Here is a 17,628-nt window from a genome sequence, read left to right as displayed (position 1 = left end):
AGCTCTCCACTCACTCATTTTGGAGGATACATATTTTTCACCTACCCATATGGATACATATAATGTTATTACAACACTTTGTAAATTAACATCAGTTACTACAATACTGTTATTCTCACCAATATGGCATACGAGTATACATACACAGAGCACCAGGCTAGGGGATGTAAAAATACTACATACAGCTCATGGGTGCCTGAAAAACTTTAGTGGGGTTTTCCCCCTGTTCTGTTAGGCATGTGTTCTACAACAAACACATTTCACCATAGGCCCAGATCACACATGTCAAGCAACTATACTGGACTTCTGCACCTTTGTTAGGGCCTCTCTTTCAACTCCTACATTAGCACATCGCTGACAGAAAAGAGACCATAAGAAATAGGATGAACCCCAACCCTTTGCTGCTCACTGGATGCGTTACTGTGGGTTTTAAACCCTTACATTTGCAGACTTTGGAAAGAATAGTATGATAAAAGTGCACACCACCTTCTCTCCAACTGCTAAGCGCCGACCATAATGTCTGTAATAAAGTTCAAAGTTCCAAAATGGTGGGCAAGTAATCTGATTGGCTAATGCTGATATCACTGATGTGATACCATGTACATTCACCACGGTGAAAAATCTCTTTCCGTTGTAGTCTTTTCTTGGTCACTTGCGTTGCAGGATTGTTCCAGTTTTCAAACGAAAGCTATTTGATTTTTCATTTTCACACAACTGTGCCTTTGATTACGTTTGACACCACCACTGAGACATCTAGGAATGGTACTTTTCATGATTTTAATGTTCTTCGACTGTGAATGTTTATTCCTACGGCAGGTTCACCGCTTGGTCATTTTGGAACTTGGGGATCTGCTTGAATTCCTCTTGTTTCTTCAGAAAGAGCTGGGCCAGAATGTGGTCTGCAGTGGCATGGAAGTAATCATCCATGTCAAGGGTCTGAAGCTGTTGAAAGCAACCAGAATGTTAATGCAACCCAATGCTTCAAGCTCATTCATTGGTCAGACAGAATGGAAATTACAATCATTCTGTTTGGCTCATAAAACAAAAATTAATTACACACTACAGGAGTTGTCATCACTTTCAAAAAAGAACTGAGACTTTCTTCAGTACAGTAACTGCTTCCACTAATGACCTTCCTTGTCGCGATTATCCTTTGTAGCTTCTATATTTATTACCGTCATTATTATTTCTGACTATTAGAAATTGGGTTTCTGGTTGGCTAGGGCAGAACCCACCACTCTAGTCAGAATAAGGGTGTCACACACCCAAGAAAACCCCTACTCACCCCCTTCATAGCCTGGCAGAACAGTGAGGCTTATCCCAGAGGCAATGTGTAAAACGTTTGTGCAACACACACACACCCAAGTCTAACACTGACTAGCTATTTCTCAAGAGTTTCTAACTTGAAAGCACTAATACCCCATGCAGCTTTGTGTGCCCCTCTCTTCATTTAGCAATTAACCAATTCCTCTTCTGTATCTTAGTACATGCACTGCTTTTTGCTATATATCTGTCTTCTTCCACTTTCCTCTATCTTCATATTGTTCGGCTTCTACATCTACATCCAGTGACTTCTGCCCGACATCATTCCAGACAGTTCTTATTATTTGCTGCCACTGACTGCTTCTTTGTCCACTTGCTTTCACTGGCTGTTTTACTGTCCCTATTGTCCAAAAGACTGTTCTCTGCTCCATTTACTCTGGCCAGCTGTCCCACTCTCGCTATTCCCCAACTGACTGCTTCTTTCTTCAATTCCACTCTCTGGCTGGTTTCTCGTGCATAGCCACTCATTGACCCCTCTCACTAGTGGCTTCTGTCTCACATCCTGTCACGGGCTGCTTATACTAGCGTATCCTCCCACTGTCTTCTTCAGAGTCCCATTAGATGCTTCCTTATTTATTTATTTATTTGAAAGTTTTATATAGCGCAAACAAGACCCTAGCGGGTATCAAGGCTCTTTACAATGTTAAAAAAGAAACATATGGAATCAATATAATTGTGAAGAGGCAGAGCAGGATATGGCAGATCGACGATGAGGGCGGGATCACCTCAAACATAAGACAGATAGATGAAAAACAATAGCATCACAAGCGAGCAGTAATCATGAGTGAAGTTCTCTATACTGCCCGAATGATAACTTCCTCATCACCGCCGTCCCATGGTCTACACCCGCTTCCATATTCTTCTGCCGTCTCCTCGTTATCATCCCACATAGTTTTGTATCATCACTAACAAAAGCTGGCTGCTTCCTCTCAAAATCCTCCTGCTGACCGCTCCTCCACAGTACACTGTCCTGTATATAATTACACCCTTAAGGTTGCATCTTGTGGTGATTCAATAAATATCCCCCTCTCCAGGTTCTCTTATATAGTATATTGAAGCATGATTATCTTTTAACATTTAGTTTGGGTATTTACCTGGTTGCCAGTGCTGAAGGCTAGAATCATGTACAAGTCTTCATCGCACGTGCTCTTGATGTAGTGTTGGGTGCCAATAGGAAAGAAAAACACGTCTCCAACACCAACCTCAAAGTCAGTTGTGGGGTTTGTACCAGTAATCCCGATCTGTAGGGGCATAGAGTATGGTATAATTATCATCCAAAGATAATACATTTTAAACAATTAAATCAATGACCTGCGTATATTTTTGAATTCTTTTATCCAAGAATCACATTCAGATTTTTTTCTTGTTACTCTTATACTTGTTTGTCACACTAACAGCATTTTTCAAGCAGCACATTTATTACAAAAAAAGATGTGCCAGGTTGTCCTATATGCAGTTGTCTTTAGGGTGTCTAGGCGAGGGCACATATGGCAGGGAAGTGACATTAACAATGTTGGAAGACCTAAAACGATTGAGTCACTAACATTTACAAAGCATCTCCCTTCTCTACGTCCAGTTATCATAAATTAATAAAAACATAAACTGGTACATCTTCAAAAATTCTAGGATGCTTCAGTAGTTCTATAATAATGTATAATTGAATAAAAAGCACCCATATATTGTGTGTGGAGAGCTTTCAGCTAGGCATGCACGTCAATTTTCTAAATTCCTAAAATAATTGATGTTACCCAAATAGTAGGCCCAGCCTACAATGTCATGCTACTTCCCTTGTATGCACCTCAGCTCTGGTAAAGCCTGTACCAGTTGAGCTCCCACTGAAGAGCTCTTTGTGTAACGTGATACTAATTTTGGAAATAAAATGCTAGTTCTTGATTGCAACCTGAGCAGCATGAAGTAAAATTAAGCATGGCCTTAATGATGAATTACCTTCCCGCAGCCACTGATGACGTATCCCATTTCATGGGCATTGAAGTGGAAATGAGGCTGTCGGAGGCCATTGCTGTATATTCGGAGAGTCCCCAGAGTGAGAGAGTCTGCGTGCTAGACAAAAAAAGGTAATACTGAGTGTATGACTAGAAACACGATAATATGATTTAATAAGCCATTAAATGCAGCAGAGTCAGATTGCGTATATGAGTCATCCTGAAATGTCAACAAACGAATCTAGCTGCGTTCAGAAACTGTCAAAGGTCAGAGCATCTACACAGGAGACACAAAGTTTGCATCACGGCAGCTCAATAAAACTCTACTCTGTAAATCCGCAGTCTGAACTGCTCTGTTATTCTTAAATCTTTAGAGGAAACCTGGTTCCAATATACCAATATATCCTTAAAGAGTAAAATAGAAATTTTAAATGACCAATTGTCATAAATAAGAAATTGAAGTATGCGCAAGGGATGGGACGAGATGTCAACACCCCAGGCCCATTACAGGGGAGCACGTTTCTTTGAAATAGTCTGTGTTTTTACATACATTCATTATGTGGACCTGCATCTGCAGTGTATTCATTTTTTTCTTTCATTCAGGCTGGTTAATTTTCTCTCCATACACTGATCTATGAAAAGGAGGCTGTAATCAGGAATTAACTCAGAGACACCCAGGTATTATTTGTAGCATTAGATTTTTTTTTTGTTATTTGGATATTTGATTATTTATTTAGGTAGTTTTATATAGAACAAACAAGACCTAACTTGGTGTCAGAGCGCTTTACAAGGATAAAAATATCCAAAGAACACATGATAATGTATTTGAAGGAAGGCTGGTGGAAAGAAGTCTCTTGTGTGGGGAAAGTAAATGCGGAGCAGTGGAGGGTGAGAGAGAGGAAGTGTACATGCAGCAGCACAATATAGCCTTTAGTGAAAGTCCGACGGTCAATGCGGGGATGAGAGGTCAAATGATGAGGGGGAGAAGCCTTGAACAGAAAAGACTTTAAGTCATTGTGAAGTCTTTAAAGGAGGTTGGAGGTCTGATTGAAAGTGGTAATGAATGTCAGACCTTAAGTGTGCTTCCTGACAATGGCTGTTTCTTCTATGTTTGTTTCAAGAACACTGGGATTCCCAATAAGAGAGTCAGAGTTTCTGAGGGCTCACTGCCCTCTGGATCTGTACAGTTGAAGGGTAAGATATGTTGAGGTTTCACTTCAAAGGCGATGCAGCCTAGCTTGACTTTGCTTTAAACTGTGGCCATTTTAGAGTGATTAGCAGTGAGATTATGCATTTATATTTCCTTGCCCCTGAGATGGACCTCACCACTGCAAGGTATGTTGCACGTGGGGGTCATCCTTTTGCACTTGAAAGCAATTACCCTTAGGGCCCGATTACGATGGCTGTTGGTTGGACCGCCGATTGCTATCACTGCAGTCAGGAGACCACCCGCCACCGCATTACGATGTGACTGCCGGGCTTTTGGTCGCAAAACGCTGCTTTACATGGCAAAGACTTCTATCTATATATTTTAAATATTTGGTAAAAGTAGGTCTTGTAGACATCTGCACTATCAAGCCAGATCTAAAAACATGTGCAAATTTTTATCACTCCTTTGCTGAACCATCCTTGAGTCGGATAATTAATTGAAACTGCTGTAGAGCAGTACAGTGGGCACAAGTGTGAGGCGCACCGGCGCTGAAACCATAGTGAGGAGGAAGTCATGATAGCTTGGTAGCCACAGATGTAATAATGGTGAAGTGGGAGTCTACCTAAACAAAATGGAAGTGTGTGGTTGCGCGGTCACTGAAAGGAAAAAGCAAAAGTGAGTCAAGCACTAGATTAATCAGAGAATGTTTTTTATGGGCGAGATTGAACCATCAAGTGACCCCATCCTAATGATGGCCCTCAGTTTCATAAATGATTGCCTGGAATCCTTGAAAGGCGGATCCATATTGATGCGGCCAATACATTCAAACCTTATGATAATAAGATATCCTTACCTGATTTAGGGAGTCGCTGAAGACCTTCTCGTTATTATTCAGGCCAATCCCATTCTTCCGGTAGCGAGCCCATTGTATTATTCCTCCAGAATACAGGAATTCCTTCGAACCTTAAACAATGGACAAAAAGCAACAATTTACACCAATATTGCACCATACTGTTCTAGGTCACAGCGCATAGATTTTCTTTTTTTTTGGAAATAGCCATCTCAACATATGCACATACCAGGAAGTGACAATACTATGAATTTCTAAAATAAATTATACGAAATTGCACTTCCCATGGAAAGCAGTTTCTATGCTATAACGAACGTTTATGCTAGTGTGATGGCTCAGTCAGTTCAGCGATTGCAAATCTGTCCGTAGCCTCCATTTTGTACATTCAAATGTTATCGAGGACCGCTCATCTCCCATCATAATGAGATTGGTACAATGGACATCATTTATTGGGCATTTTTCATATTGTTGAGGGTGGTGGCATGGAATATGAAAAGCCAATCAAAAAGCAATTAAAGATGGATGCAATGAAGTCCACATAGGAGAACTCCTCACTGGAACATAAAGGGTAGAAGTATACCGAACGCTTACAAATGGGATTAACCTACGCATGCTTATGAAAGGTAAAGCAGATTGGACCCTCCAGCAGACCTGGCTGCAGAGAGACCTGGAGCTTAAAAGACTGCACTGAGGAGCTAAGGTTGCAGGACTGACCAGAAAGAACGTTTCTAGTACTCTGAAAATACTGGGACCTAAAGCCTGATTTAGCTCTTGACAAATGGGTTACTCCGTCACAACGGTGATGGATATCTCATCCGTCAAAATATAAATCCCATTATATCCTATGGGGTTTATATTTCGTCGGACAGGATATCTGTCACAGTTGTGATGAAGTAACTCATCTGACAAGATCTAAATAAGGCCCTTAGTCTTTTCCTTCCCCCTCCGGAGAACCACAAGGAGGTTCTGAGGCTTGTTCGGGGAGGTCGCACCCAAGGTGCTCAATAACATGTTTGCCAGATTCAAAGCTTTTTCCTGCAGTGAAAATGGGTTGAGCAGGATCTCACAAAGAAAGTATCTGACCTCATGGAGCCCTGTTTGGCCCACCTCCATCAAGGCAACCAAGGCTGAAGGTGAAACCTTGGACTGGGCAGGTTCACAGTTCTGTCTGACCAGCGAAGCGACCTTCGCAACTATGAAATCCAGGATTCTTCTGCTCGAAGCTTTTAGAGCCAAATGAACAGCATCACCAGGCGCTTGGTAATAATGCTTTGAGGGCCCCTGAACAGCAATGGTGTGACCTTGGCCCCTGAAAAATATTGACTTGTATTTAAGGCTTAAGTCAGAATGCAAAATCTTTGACCGGGGTGACTTGCTTGGTGCATCCAACCTCCACACCATTGTTCAGTCTGAAACTACCCCAAGATCTCGGACATCGGCGAACAGTAGCATTGATTGCTGTTTTAATTTGTCTTTTGCCATTTTTTTGCCTTACAACATTAAAGATCATATCCCCTTGCCCAGTTTTGATGATCTTGGTATTTTTTCTCTTTACATTTTTCTCTATTCTTCTAAATTCGGTTGGAAATTTAAGGCTCCTGTTTTCTAACTTTTAGAATTGTTAACTTGAATTCTCATAGAGAATTGCCTGCAATTTGCTCCGCAACTAATAGGGGGGAGTATATATTCTCTGGGGACTTTGTTTTCACCTAACCAGAGTGGATTTATTATATTGGTAGAGGCAGCTCCTCCCAAATTAATAACTCCATTCCTGACACTAACCTTGTATGAAGTACCCGGGAAATACCTTTTCACACCCTAATTCCCCACAAAATGTTCATTTGGCCCTTCTGAGTCTATTCGCCGCCCTCAAGATCAGATATAAGCAGTGAGTCCTATAATTACTGCTGCACCCCTTGATGTTCCTTTGTCTGCTAGAACAACTGATGAAATGCTATTGGACTGAAAACTGCTTACTAGAGGTGAGAGTCCCACTCTTTCCAGAAATGACCATTTCTTTTATGTCCACTTGGGGAGACGAGTGCGTTAATTGGACTGACTCGCCTAGTGGCATGTGGCACACTTTCATTAGGAATGAACTCTGCAAAAATAAATGCCCATCCCTCTGTGTTTGATGCCATCCAATCCAACGATCCCAGACGAATGGAAGGCGCAGTCCACCAGGGTGGGATTCTAGCTTTATATCACACAATTCACCTTGTATCCCAGCAAAAAGTGTTCAACCCTGAGCCGCCAGCCTGCTTCTCTAATACCTCTCCAATAGTTCTGAATAATTCAGTGGAGAATTCCCCCAAAAGACTCAGCCTAGAGGAGAGACCCTGTCATTAATACATGACATGCTAGGTCAATATTTAGTCAGTAAAACTATTTTTAGATGTACTGCAGACTTTGAATGGACACTGACACCTAGTGAGCCAGATGTTCACTCTTTCAAGTTCGTTCTGCTTTATCATTTGCACTCGTTCCTAACTGAAGTATTCAAGTCCTGGATTGTGAGCTGTACAATCCATCACCACTTTCCCGGCGTTATCTGCCCCTTTCTTCTCAGCTACTCCACAGTCAGGGGTGAAACACTCAATGGTGGGGCTGGTGCAGTGGCACCAGGGCCCATTTGTGTAGGGGCCCACTGCACCCCAATCATAGGTGCCTTGTACTATCATGCCAGACTGCTAGGGACAGCTTTCCTTGTTTGCCCATGCCACCCTTGCCACGTCACTACCTTTAACGAGCCATTGTTGTCACTGCTAAGAATTCTATGCAATGGGATGAGCAGTCATAGTTCAACGGATCCCTGTCAAATGGAATATCTGAGATTCAAGCACCCCTGTACCACTCTTCAAAATGTTCTCCCCGAAATACAAATGTGAGCTGCAGATCCTGGGAAAACTGGGATTCCGTATTAGAAACCATCAGACAAGGGGAGGGGGGGGGATGGGGGAGGGGGAGCTGGCCCACCTGGCTCATAAAAGGAAATGTATTTTGGCAGGTGATCACCCTCCTTCCTACTACTAACAGTAAAACTTGAACCTAAGTCTTGATGTTGAGCCAGTGGCTGGGCCTACTGCGCCCACACCCCCATGACCACTTGATTTCCATTTAAAAGTGGGCATCACATATTTACGCAGAAGTAACGAGAGGTCATTTTCCCACAATCACAATTTCTCCTCCTCAGTAGGGCTGCTAACTAAGTCGTCTCGCAGGAATTCGAACTTGACTTGAAGGCCATCACGCGTTGATATCTCAGTTGCAGCGGTTGAGCTCGCTGAGCCATGAGGATCTATAATGCATCGACTCATCCACCGAGGATGTGACCTAACGGTTAGAGCGGTCACCCCCGAAGCTGAGGAACAGGTTTGAGTCTAACAGGGACGTTCAACATCCTGTGAATCTGGACCAATCACTCAATCTCCCCGTGCCTAACAACAATGAATGTAACGCAACTGGTGCTCATTTAAAGCGCTCTAATAACTTTGGGTCGAGTACGCGCAATATTGAAAAAGATAATAATAATAATCTTTTATGACAACGAGACACTCTGTCGTGACTGTGAAACAGAAATTCTCACTTTATAACTCAATCACTTTGATTTACTGGTGAGAAACAATCATATTTGCAGTCCTGGCAGCCAGTGGAAAGAGCAGTCACCAGCCTCAGAGGGAGCCCCCTCAGAGCCTTGTCCACTGTTCCTGTGCACCTCACCCGCATCAACACGCCTCTCTGCCAGTGACTGCTGTGCAATGTAGTCCTATTCCCCAAATTGATTTCAAGTCTTACATTACCTTTATGACTTTAACTAAACATGTAAATATGTGTTACTTCTAATTCAGCTTGCTTAGCTCCTCTTACCTTTCAGATCATAGAAGTATTTCCAGACCTGCTCATCCGGGGACTGCAGGTAACTGGCATTCTGGACAAGTTCCACCAGGTTGGCAGGTAGGTTGACAGCTTGGTCCTCTCTGGGTCTTCTGAAGGTTCGGATAAAATCCACCCCTTTTTGTGGCTACAACAGAGAACGCAAAGTCTGCGTTATTTGAAGAAATCTGGAGAAAACATGTAGTCTATTCCAGGTATGGTTTGCTGGCTCAGGGACATGACAGGGGTTTATTGCAACCACTATTAACTAGAGAGTGATGTATGCCTTGTAGCCATGATTATCAGATCTCTGTTGCACAAAAGGCGCGGTGGAACCGAGGCATTCACTTTTGATGTTTATTGAAATGTGGAATAACTCAATTGATTGGCAAATGAATCAATCTCAATACGTGTGAGTAATGCTGTTTGGCCTGAGGTCAATACTCCAATGGTGGTATCATGAAGATGTGTGTTCACCTGGGGCACAGCTGTGTGAATGACTCCTGGTGGCCCTCAGCAATGGGCTCCGCACCAACACCCTCGGACCACTCACGCAACCTGGGATTCATCCTGGACTCCACCCTCACGATGACCAAGCAAGTCAAATCTGTCTCGTCATCATGCTTCAACACCCTGCGCATGCTCTGAAAGATATTCCGGTGGATCCCCACCGAAACCAGAAAGACGGTCACCCAGGCCCTCATCACTAGCCAACTGGACTACTGAAACGCCCTATACACAGGAACCATTGCCAAACTCCAGAAACGACTACATCGCATACAGAACGCCTCCCCATGACTCATCCTCAACATCCCTCGCCATAGCCACATATCCGCCCACCTGAGAAACCTGCACTGGCTCCCCGTCAACAAGAGGATTACATTCAGGCTCCTCACCCACGCACACAAAGCACACTCCACGACATGGGCCCCGAATACCTCAACAACCGCCTCACGTTCTACTCTCCCACCAGCCGGCTGCGCTCCGCCAGCCTCGCCCTCGCCATCATCCCATGGATCTGCAGAACCACCGGAAGATTGTTATCCTACCTGGCCGCCAAGACATGGAACTCCCTCCCTGCACACCTATGACTGATCCAGGACCATCTCACCTTCAGGAGGCACCTCAAGACCTGGCTATTCGAACAGTAGCAGCACCCCCCCTCCCTTCAGCGCCTTGAGACCCTCACGGGTGAGTAGCACGCTCTATAAATGTTTTGATTGATTGATTGATTGCTTGTTTTTATGAGGATCACTTCCGAAAGTGCATCAGTTTCTGAGTTATTGTGTGCACTGCAGACAGCACTGCAAGGCCCTGCTCATTAAATGTACGGGCTTGTGAAAGTGCAGGTGGGTAGAAGCAGGTGCACCGTTGTTTCTTGTGAGAACTCACACTTTCATTGTACGACCTGGTGACTCAAACTCAGGGTTCATACAGTGAGGTGTTGCAACGTGTGTCACAGACCCCTCACTGGTGGAAACCTTCCTAAAAACCCTTGGCAAGGACCAGGTCCTTTTGATGTCAGCACAGATCAATACTGACGGAAAATAATTTCCCAAGACTGGACGATATCCGTGACGTCACACGGAGAGCAGTCAGTCTGTAGGCCTGTGGAGTCTTCAGTTAATGATTTACCTAGAGTGTGCTTGAATGCAGAGAATCCTTTGACTTATGGAACAGGAAGTCATAAGAGTGAGTGCGTAAATCTGCACTATGGCCCTCACCCAGCCTCACCTCTTGCCACCAAGCCACCACTACCTACCTGGGTTTGTAGAGGAAGTAGGCACCAGCTAACAAGTTACCAAAAGAAGTTTGGCGAATGCGCTGGTACAACAGACAGATATCAGAGTGACTGGTGTCCGGGACAGGAGACTTCTCCTATAGCCAATGTGCCTCAGTTGGGCTGGTGGTGTGCTCCCAATAGACCTAGAGTGTGCTTGAATGCAGAGAATCCTGTGACTTATGAAAAAGGAAGTCATACGAGTGAGTGTGTAAATCTGCACTATGGGCCACACCCAACCTCACCTCTTGCTACCAAGCCACCACTACCTCCCTGAGTCTATAGAGAGAGTAGGCACCAGCTAACAAGTTACCAAAAGACGCTTGGCGAACGTGCCCGTACAACAGACAGGTATTATATTAGAGTGACTGGTGTCCGGGACAGAAGACTCCTCCTATAGCCAACGTGCCTCAGTTGGGCTGGTGGTGGTCTCCCAGTAGACATCAATGAAGTACTGAGAAGAACCCTCAGGGCCAGAATTACCAGTTTCACACCCAGCCAAGTGCAGCAGCTGCAAATGCTGCGCTGCGTGAGAAGGAGAGAGCAGACGAGCGCCATATTTACTAAAGTACAGCACTCCCCTCCCCTCTCCCTAATGCTGACACGGATATGTCCAGCCAAGCAGGTGCCCGTGGTGCATGCAGGGTGCTCTCACCGTTAAATCCTTAGGTATCACCCTGAACAGAAACATGTCACTGAAAGCCCACATCAACAACTTAGCCAAAAGAGCCCTCCTCACACTAAAACACCTCAAGAAAATCCAACCTTTCATTCCCCCTGAAGATTTTAAGACAGTAGTGCATTCACTTGTTCTCCCAATACTGGATTATGGCAACGCCATCTTCACAGGAACTCCGAAAACTCACCTGGGCCCCTGAAGCTCAGTTCTGAACATGGCAGCCCAACTAATAACAAGTTGTAATTGGTTTGAGCACAACACACCGGCCCTCAAAAGCCTCAATTGGCTCCCAATTGAAGGAAGATGTTTCTACAAGACCGCTTGCATCACCCAGAAGGCCCTTCACACACATAACCCCAACTATATGGAGAACAAACTTTCAAAAGCTGGTATAGCCAGATCTCTAAGGAGCTCCAATGCACTTCTTCTCAAACCTCCCAAACTGAAAAAGAAATCCACCCAGACACGTTCTTTCTCTGGAAATGCTCCCACGATATGGAACTCACTCCTTAGCGACCTGCGCTGCAACCCCTCATTTTCCTGTTTCAAACGGGACCTTAATTCCTACTGCTCAACAAATACTTTAGCACGCACCCTAACTGAGCTATGTTCCCAAAGCTCACACTGACTCTGCCTTGACCACTTATAGCGGTTAAATTAGTGTTTCAGCAGTCCACTTGTAGCTCAAGCGGTTCCTATGTCTGCATACTGTAACTACCCCTGCGGCCGAACTATTTTCTGTATCTGGTTTTTTGCATGTATTTCAATCTAATGATCTTGCATTATATGTAAAGCGCTCTGATACCTTCAGGTCTACCTAGCGCTACAGAAAACATATAAATAAATAAGTGGGCAGCCCCTTAGTGCCACATTCGGCTAGGACGCAAACTCCACTCTGTTGGGACCCAGTGGGAGTACAGCCCTCTCGGTTCTCTCCCGAACATTTTCAGTGCCTGGGGGTTTGGGGGCCAGATATTTATACCAGCCCAACACAGGCGCCGGCCTCTTTGTTGCAACGGTGTCTCCGTGAGTCTAGCATAGGTTTTGTGCTGGGAGATACCCTTCCAGTACAAAATACTATGCTTAGATTAACTTTAACCTGTTTACTGCGGCGATTATTTCGCCGCAGTACTGGCGTTCCACGGAGTGGGCGGGGCCGTGTCGGCCGTTTTCCGTTTGCAGCACCAGCGAGGTAGTGCTCGCGGCCGTCCGGAGCACGGAAGGGGTTAAACATTGTGCCACTTTGTATGCGTGCTGTACAGTGCAGCACACACGCAAAGTCAGAAAAGAAAGGAAAAATAAAAGTATTTCTCCTTCATAGCACCTATCTGAAATGGACGCAATTTTTTGACGCAAAGCCTTGTCTACTTTTTAAAGTGAATAGGGCTTGGCACCAGAAACCGTGGGGGGTTGCATGGGAAGGCCCATGCGCCACCCACGGAATGCCCCCTTGGCGCTAAGTAATGCGTTACTGTCAAGTTATCTTCCAGCGAAAAACAGGTTTTACACGGGAAAGTAAATAGGTGAAAAAAGATTTAGGGTCGTTTTGTGTCACTTTTGTGACAAAAACATGGCGTTAAATCTTGGTAAATAGACCCCTCAGTGTGTATTCACAGGAACTGCAGAAATGTGCTAAAGCGTGAGTCAACGCAATGTAGCCAACTGTTGGTAAGATCAGGGGCTGAAGAAAAACTGTGCCTATAACAACCTGAATACAATACCGGTTAATCCGCACTTCTTGATAGTAGTAGACGCCAAGCCACTTTATCATCCATCATCAAATTCTTTCACAACTTTCACCTCTGCAGAGTGGGGCAAAGCGGCCGAGACTGCGTCCTGCTCAGTGCACTTCACTTTCCAAAGTCCTCAATTCAACAGTTTAAACACAAACCTAAACCACTCAATGTTTGGGCACTTTACAAAGCCACTGAGATTTAAGACTCATTTGTCACTAAGTGCCATGACGTGCATATGTCTAGTAAGTGGATGCTAGTTGATTGACAAGCATGATGTCCTGAATTAGTAAATATCTCTTTCTTTACTTTTTACTTATTTTTTCTTTATTCCCCTTTGGAACTTGAGCTGCCTCATCTCTTTTAAATGTCTCTAAATGTGTTGTGGGATGTAATGTTATATTTGTAATCAACAAGTAATGGTATATATGTTTGTATCTTTTTTTATGTGGTCCTAAAATTGTGAGAATGTTCATTAAAATAATAACATGAACTGATTCATTTTGAAATGATGTATATATTTAAAAAAACAAAAAGAAAAAATAAATGTATTTGCTTTTCAATCACTATGAGTGACACGTGTGATTGTGAAGAGTCAATTGTTGAATAAGCATCAGTTTTGGCATCTGTGTTGTTTGTGTGGATAAAATATTGTCAAAGCATTTATCAAGGATTACTGTAATCTCGACATTTTAGTCAGTAATGAATGTGTGTTTTTACATTCCCTAGTCCACATTGCCTCTTTGAACCCCAGAGTAGAACAGTAAGGAGCCTTTGACTCAGCGCCAGGACAGACCTTCAGTGATCTCGCGGCGATGTCTTCTGGGGTGGAGAAGAACGCGTCATCGACATCTAGAGTCTGAAGCTCGTCGTGGGTGGTGAAGAAGAGGAAGAAGAGGCAGTCTTCGTCCCCCACGTTCTTCACCCAGTGCAGAGTGTTTTTCGGAAAGAAGATGACCTGTCCCGCGGTGACGTTGTATGTCGTCACTGTCTCGCCCCCTTCGTCAACAATGCCAATCCATGCAGTGCCCTACGAAACAGGAAAGTGTGCTTTTTTTAACTCGTGGGATTAACACAATGGAATTTTGACATGAATATGCAATTTTTATTTTATTTGTTCATTTTTACATTTAAGACGTAGCAGAATATATTATAGTCCTCTTTTCCATCAAACTGGCTTATATACACTTCTAAGGCTCTGATTATAACCGAGGTGGAGCGAAATTAACGCATGGTGATTTTATGCGTTAATTTTAGATCACCTGATTATAAATTGTTTGGTTTTTACTGGCCCGGTTTTACCGGGTGTGGGAGAACCAAACACATTTTATCCGGCTGGAAAACTCAACCTGAAAAATCGCATACAACTTTGGTCTCAGCATGCCTGCCAACTTACAAAGCCACTTCACCTGTTAGGACGGAAGGGGGCGGGGCCTGGTGCTGAGAGCTATCTGAGAGCTACTCTGCGGCTCGCCAAGCCCCCCCACCCCCTCCCAAAAATAATCAAAACAAAGGGTCATCGAGAGTGTCCCAGATGTCCTGGAGTGTTTTCACGTCATTTAATTGACATCGGCTGATTACAGCCTATGAAAACAAGCTAGAAACTTAGGGGCAGATTTACAAGCCCTTGCGCCGTTGCGTCACTATTGTGACGCAGCGGCGGCGCAAATCCAGAGCCATGCTGTGGGGTACTTACAACGTGACGCATCTGGGAGATGCGTCACGTTGTAAAGCCCTGCGCCACATGTAGGCGTTCATGCGCAGGGGGGTTGTTCCAGCGCAGGAACGCCTCCTAAAAGTGGCTGAGTGAAATCTACAACATTTCACTCAGCTTTTTTTTTGGGCCATGCTGTGTCAAAACCACACGCCTGGTTGAAGCAGGCGTAAGGATTGAAGCAGCATTTTAAGGATAGGGCACCCCCGAGCCTTGCTGGAGCTGCGTCGTGCTTGTGACGCAACTCCAGCAATGCGCCGCCTTTACGGCAGCAAATGCGTCACGCATCTGTCCATTTTTGCCCCAAGGTGCCCCGCTTTGAAAATGCAACGCATCCATGGTGGTAGAGCTGTGACGCGCAATAACTGCCGCATCCCTGCTGAAATGCAGGGATGCACCAGTTATTGTAAATCTGCCCCTCACTGTTTATAGTGATTTTCACTTCGTTTCTCTGCCACCGCGTGGTTTCGGCTCCTCACAGGTGAGTGTGTGAAATTGTGTGACACACAATGGCACCGTGTGAGTTGGCAGGTATTCTGTACAGAGCAGCCAAGCCTCATTTTAGTGTGTTTTTATCTGATAAGCAATAGCATTCAGGTGCTCCTCCTGTTAGAAAAAAAATCCTCTTCCCTCCCCTGCTCCCAGCACTGCCACTCCCTGACCTCCCATGCCGGGCACCAGCCAGAGCATAGATATACCACCTGCTCAGAGCAGGTAGTAAATTTATGTGTATGTGGGATAAAAACCCATGTAATGGCGAATTTCTTGGGTTTTTTTGACAGAAAAATTGCATCCAGGTAATTCTCCATTCCATGGGATTTTACTTATAACTGCACAGTACTGAGGCAAATTTAATGCACGATAAGGGTGCATTTACTTGCAAATTTACTATGCAGTAAAACCTGCCAACTTTGGAACTCGGGAACCAGGTTCAATACTGGCATTGGATCAACACATTATGATTCTTGGCAAATCACTGAATCGCCTTCTAAGACCTCCTGAGATCACCTAATCTCAGTGCCACCCAACTCATAATTAGGACCTCAGAAATCAAATTGAGCATAACTAGATTTTACTCCGAACAATAGCTCTGACCATAATATCTATGATAAACCCAGCACTCTGGCAAATTTCAATGCCAATCGGAGAAACAGATGGGTGCATAATGTATTCTGACCTTCTAAATGTCAGGGTTGGTCAGCCAGATCGACCTGCCTAGTGCTACAATGGAGACCGACAATCTCAGCAAAGGCAGGAATAACAATGAGTCTATCTTATGACTTTCCATGATGGTTTGTTGTAGCCTGGAGTTGTGTTGGTGAATAACATTGTATGGTGGTCACTCCAGGCAAGAGTGTAAGGTTTTACAAGTTTGCCTGCTTGAGTGTGTAGGTCCTCAGTTGAATGGATTTGTCATGGCACCAGACTATCATAACCAAAATGCAGTCTGACAGAAATATCAATTCATAAATATTGGTTACAAAAATATCACCCATCTAAGAACATTTACGGTCAATGGAGGGATGTTTATGTGCATGAGTTTTATGGCATAATGTTTCCGTTGGAGAACATTTGTGCTTATATTCTGACACACGAGCACAGGCATGGTTGCAAATCTTCAAGATTGATGATCATTGATTACTGAACATGATACTGAATTAAAACCCCAGTGGAACTATCAGGAATCATTCGGTTCTCTTTCTGTTATAAAGCAATGTGTTATCAGGCTGAAAATAAAGTAACCTGTTGCAGTAAAAGGGTAAAGAATCCCGGTTGATCTCTACCTGCAATAAGAAGCCATGTTCATTGGCATTAAAATGCCAGTGTGGTGCCCGCAAGCCTTTGCGTTTGATCCTCAGCGTTCCTGCTGTCATCCTGGACTGTTGTGAGTTGAGGCTTGCCCCAAATTTGACTTCTTCATCACTGTCATAATTCCCTGGGTCTTTCCGGAACCGCGCTCACTGAATCGCTCCTCCCTGAAACTCGTGAACCTAGAGAAGAGACATGTGGTGTTGATCAGAAGTCCTATAAAGACTGTCACGTACAGGGTTAATTTTTTTATTTCAGATAACTTTCATTGAGTTTTCTATAGGAAATTCTATAAGAGTTATAAGGATTGCAGGTACCTTGGATGACTTAGAAGTAAGACATGTACATGGACAGTATTAGTTAAACAGGTACACTTGACATATATGACATTCGTTGTCACTCGTGGTAGTATGGAGTGATTGAGACCTGAGTGAGGGGCAAAAAGAAAGTGGAAGAAGGTGAGGAGTATGAGGGAAGGAAGGAAGGATAGGCTAGCGATCCAGATAGTGGGTGCTATTGTAAGTAGGGGTTGGGTGATCATGTCCTGATGGTGTGGAGGAATAAATAGTGTACGGTTAGTTGCTTGTATGTTTAGGAAGGGGGGGGGTTCATCTTTTCTACATACGTACCTAGATCACTCCATAGGGCCTTCAAAGGTTTTGTGGAGAAATGCTGGTTTTGGGTGTTATTGTCAGCACTTAAGAATGAAACATACCCAATCCCACCATGTGTGGAGAGAGATATTGCTTGCGTTGAAGTGCAGTTATTTTAAGT

General features: G+C 44.1%; 1 pseudogene across 1 annotated transcript in view; it reads right to left on the bottom strand.

Moving 5' to 3' along the window:
• Nucleotides 1–791: 791 nt before the first annotated feature.
• LOC147726309 (uncharacterized) overlaps nt 792–17,628 on the bottom strand; it is a 30,180-nt pseudogene continuing 13,343 nt past the window's right edge. Inside the window, exons 3-9 of the transcript XR_015309429.1 lie at nt 16,830–17,036; nt 14,128–14,361; nt 9,134–9,287; nt 5,270–5,379; nt 3,271–3,384; nt 2,418–2,564; nt 792–942 (exon numbers count right to left, since the gene is read on the bottom strand). The product of XR_015309429.1 is annotated as an uncharacterized LOC147726309 (transcript). The remainder of the gene's footprint in view (nt 943–2,417; nt 2,565–3,270; nt 3,385–5,269; nt 5,380–9,133; nt 9,288–14,127; nt 14,362–16,829; nt 17,037–17,628) is intronic.

Source organism: Lissotriton vulgaris, chromosome 3_1, assembly GCF_964263255.1.
Source record: "Lissotriton vulgaris chromosome 3_1, aLisVul1.2, whole genome shotgun sequence".
Classification (NCBI taxonomy): domain Eukaryota; kingdom Metazoa; phylum Chordata; class Amphibia; order Caudata; family Salamandridae; genus Lissotriton; species Lissotriton vulgaris.
This window is presented reverse-complemented; position numbering and strand designations above follow the sequence as displayed.